The sequence below is a fragment of the Notamacropus eugenii genome, chromosome 6 (genome assembly GCF_028372415.1).
Source record: "Notamacropus eugenii isolate mMacEug1 chromosome 6, mMacEug1.pri_v2, whole genome shotgun sequence".
NCBI classification, from domain to species: domain Eukaryota; kingdom Metazoa; phylum Chordata; class Mammalia; order Diprotodontia; family Macropodidae; genus Notamacropus; species Notamacropus eugenii.
The window spans coordinates 67,771,181-67,775,996 of NC_092877.1; the positions used below are offsets into that span (position 1 = coordinate 67,771,181).

Consider the following 4,816-nt stretch of genomic DNA (forward strand, 5'->3'; position numbering starts at 1 on the left):
CCAACTTCACAAGTATAAGATAGAGGAGGCATGGAAAGAAAGCAATTTTTCTGAAAATGATCTAAGGGTTTTGTGGACCACAATCTTAGTTTGGATCAGCATTGTGAAATAGTAGCTCAAAAAAGGTAATGAAATTTTAGACTTCATTTAGCTGAAAGAAGAAACATTTATCCCACTGTTTTCTGATTTCTTCAGACATCATCTGGAATATTGTTTTCAGTTCTAGGTAGTCCAGTTTAAGAAATAAGCTAATAAGTTGAAGACTATCCAAAGGTGGGCAACTGAGATTGTGAAGGACCTTGAGACTATGTCATAGGAAGTTAGCTTCAGGGAATTAGGCATGTTTTGCTTAGAGAAAGGAAGACTCAGGGGGTAGGTATTTGAGGACATGATGTAGGATTAGGCTTATTTGGCTTAACCTCATGAAGTAGAATGAAGAACAACAAGAAAGACTTGAAATGACAGAACAAACATGGCGACCTTACAAAAAAGTTGAAGTTTGCAAAATTGGGCTCTATGTCAAGGCGAGGGGGTGTGGGGAGAACCTCTCTAACAAATGGAGCCGACCAAAAGTCGACTGGGTTGCCTCAAGAGAAGACACGTTGTCTCTCCTTGGAGATCTTTGCGAAGAAGCTAGATGATCATTTCTTTGGTATATTCTAGTGGGGATTGAATTGGTATATGATTTGAACTAGATGACCGCTGGGGTTCCTTTCCAACTCCCCATTTCTGCTATTATGGGACTATTAGATAACCTCTAAGCTCCCTTCCATCTCTAGCTCTATGGTACTCTAATTAAAAATAGACAAAGATTTTTAGATCTCTTCCAACTCGGAGATTTTTGGATTCTGTGAAAGGCCTACTGTCATGGGGACAGGATACACATAGATACAAAACATCTGTTATGCTGGTTTTTTAAGTCCAGATGACTTCTTTCCATGAAGATGACAAAATTCTAGACATAAATCACAATGAAATTGAGACCATCCCAGATTTCTACTAATGGTAATTATGCCTCACATTACTACAGGTCATTTCTTTAAACTAATTTCATTACAGGATGGATGTCCCTTAGGAAAATGCTTTGTAACTGTAAAATATTATGCAAATGTGAGATATTATGATTATATAATCATTAGCGAATATAATTTTGTTTTCTTACTCTTCCAATGTCATTTGAGCTTTTAATATTTAATATTTTATTTAATACTTCAATGGTTATGGTAGGAGCTGTGCTGCTTTTATGTTTTAGCTTAGGCCTGTTCTGCAATAATGGGTCTGTGACTTCATCAGTGTTAGTACTTCCTCCATCCCCACATTTCACAACATTATCCTATGCCTTCCTATCCAGTATGACTGCTGTCTGCTTCTTTTCATAGTTCTTGCCTAGAAAATGTACCTATCTAACTTACTAGAGGCCTTCCTATGGTTCTAGTACTATTTTCATGGAATCCAGTGCAATACAGCAGGCTGGTCGGCTAGTCTTTATTCTTCATGATCAGTGCATGTAGTGAGAGTCAATACATTTGAGGATCATTAGTTTTATATATATAGATATACACACATACACACATACGTATATATACATATATACATGCACATGCATGCACATATATGTGTGTGTGTGTATAATAGCTCTTTTCGCTAAAAGTTAAGCAAAAATAATTTTGTAGGGCATTTAGAAATCTGACTTACTAGTGATCTCAATTTCCTAAATTTATGGATGTGGAAAGTTATGTAAAACAAGAATAAAGTCTTATTGGAAATGCAGCTTGTTTTAATCACTCATTCTAAAATACGAAAAGCCGCAAAGTAGTTTATTTTTTTACTACGTGTTTATTATAAATCAAGATGACAATTTTATAGGACTAATATATGGGTAGCCTGGTTAAGGAGAATGCATATTGGACTTAGAGTCAGAAGATGTGAATTCGAATCACTATTTGCTCTTCCCTTGGACACGTCAAAATTGTTTCAACTTCTATAAAATGTAGTTCATAATATGTAACCACTACACCCTCCAAGGCTGTTATAGGGGAAGAATTTTGGTAAAGTGTCATAAAAATGGGAAATTCTGTGGAATTTGGTGAAGAAACTGCTTTCATGGGGACAAGGGTATATATTCTCATTCTCTCTCTCCCTCTCTCTCTCTCTCTTCCTCTCTCTCTCACTTTCTCACTCTCTCTCATCTCTCTCTCACTCTCTTTCTCCCTCCCTCCCTCTCTTTCTCACTTTTTCTCTCTCTCTGGTTCTCTCTTCCTCTCCTCTCTCACTTTCTCTCTTTCTTTAATTCTCTCTCTCCCTCTCTCCCCACATCTCCATGCTTCCAGAGAATGGTAATAATGGCACCCACTTCATAGGGTTTTTATGAGGATCAAATGAAGTAACATATAAAGTGCTTTACAAACCTTAAAGTGCTGTACAAATGCTAGCCAGTGTGTGTGTGTGTGTGTGTGCGTGTGTGTGTGTATGCGTGTAACATATATTACAAGCACACTCATACACGTATATGTGTCTGCTATTTAATAGAAATATTTTAGTTTCCAAATATCTTATACAGAGGTATGGACTCACACATACACATGATCACATGATTTATAGCTAACTCAATAGTTACTGATCTGGGTTATAATTTGGCCCATAAAATGGATGACTTTCTGGTGCTTAGCCTTTCCAATTTTAACTAGGCTGGTGCTCAAACATATGTAGACAGTCTACTATTGGACTAGTACTAATGACCAGTGGTCAGGAAATCAAAAGTAGCTAAGCAGCAGGGAAAATATTGGAAATTCCGAGTCATGAAAATGAACCCTTAAACCCAGGACTGACAATTTGGAGATCAAATTTCACTTCTTTTTGCTGATATAGCTCAAATAAAAAGTAGCTCTAACTGAGGACCTGGTAGGGTGATCTTGCAGTTGCCACTTTTCTCTTTATGACTGTGTCTCCAAGAGGTTATAATTCTTTGTTATTCCTCTGGGTATTTTGAATCAAGTAGTCTATGTATAGGCTACTCTCTCATGACTACACCTAAGAATCTGCACTGGCTAAGGCCTTTCTCTGAGCTGACTGTTCTTATCATTTGCTTCTCTTTATCACATCTGGTTCTCCCTTAAAAACTTTATTAAAAAAAAAAACCATGCCCCTCCCAGAATCCTAACGATTCCACTGTTTGATCCTCTGGTTACCTGGGATAGCTAACAAAGTTTACGGAACCAGAAACATCAGAGCTGAAAGGAACTTTCAAGATCCTCTAGTTCAGATGACAGTAAACTATGACCTGAGGGTCAAATCCAGCCCTCTGCCTATTTTTGCATGGCCTGATGAGCTAAGACTGGTTTCTGTAGTGAAATAAGAATTTTTTAATTTTAAATACTCATACATGAAAACACTGAAATGGGTCTTGAGTGACCTACTCTAAATAGTCTTCAATTTTCCATCTTGGTGAGAGATTAAAGTTTGCTGTCAAGTACACAAAATGGTCAGACTAAAAGATCTATTCTCAAAATACCCACTTCTCATTCTAGAATTGCCATATCTTTCTTCAAAGCTGCAGCGAGTAGCACGTGTGCATGCTTCTTCTTTTTCATATTAAATTTTCAGTAGTTCAAGATAATCATAAAAAGAGAAAATAAGATAATCCTCAAAGAAGTTGACAATAGCCTTTTTTTAATAAGACAATCAATTAAGGAATCTATAACCTCTCTGGCTTTTTAAGACAGTCATTAAGAGGAAATAGAGGTATGGCCTCACTCTTCTCTCAAACAGGGACATCTGTTACAATATGTTCTTCTCTTTTATAATTCAATCATGGTGCCGAACATATGTATATGTATCATTTGACTTTTAAGAGGCACCTTTTGCCACATCCTGGAGAAGCCAAGCTGTGGGGAGCAAACCCTTTCTGGTCTGAGGTATCTGCAGGTGGCTGACACCTGAAATGCTTGTTGATTTCAATGGTTATTGGAAAATGCTGAGCAATGAGAATTTCGAGGAGTATCTGAAAGCCCTGGATGTCAGTGTGGCTATTAGAAAAATCACCTGCTTGCTCAAAACGGACAGAGATCATCCAGAATGGCGACCATATGAACATCTGCACTCCGAGCACTTTCAGGAACTACATCATGGAATTCGACACAGGGCAGGAATTTGAGGAGCATCTGTCCAGCGTGGACAACCTCAAACACCTGACCAAGGTGAGCTGGGCTGGTGACAAACTCCAGGGAGTGCAGAAAGGGGAGAAGGAAGGCCGATGCTGGACACGCTAGATTGAAGGCAATGAGCTGCATCTGGAAATGAGGGTGCAAGGTGTCATATGCCAGCAAGCCTTGAGGAAGGTACAGTGAGCTTGACACCAAGAAGGGCAGAATTAAAATGTCTGACTGACCCCCACCAATTCTTGCTGTGAGAGTGCCAGGGATGACTAACCACTTAGATAGCCTAACCCTGCCAGTGTACCTGTCCTCTTGCTTTATGAAAAAAGAAATCGTTACAAATAAACATTATCACTGTCAGACATTTAAAAAAAGAGGCACCTTTTTCTTTTATTGAGCAGCCACATCTTTCTCTCCTCCATTCTCAACAAAGAAAACAAAAACCCTAAAAAAGCCTATGAGTGCCTAGTTTGTCTTATTATTTAAGAGAGGTTTCCTTCTTTCTCTTATGCTAATCTAAATGCGAAGTCTGAGGAAAGCAACTTGATGAGTTCTTGTAAGACACAAACGCAGCACACTTGAGGGCTCCTAGCACAGGGTCACTCATGATTTGGTCAGACAGGAAAGACACTAAGAAGGGGTTAATAATCTTACTTTATTCT

At 38.3% G+C, this 4,816-nt stretch overlaps 1 pseudogene; it reads left to right on the top strand.

The window, feature by feature from the left end:
- Window positions 1-3,940: 3,940 nt before the first annotated feature.
- Window positions 3,941-4,346, top strand: LOC140510189 (retinol-binding protein 1 pseudogene; annotated as a pseudogene).
- Window positions 4,347-4,816: the final 470 nt, after the last annotated feature.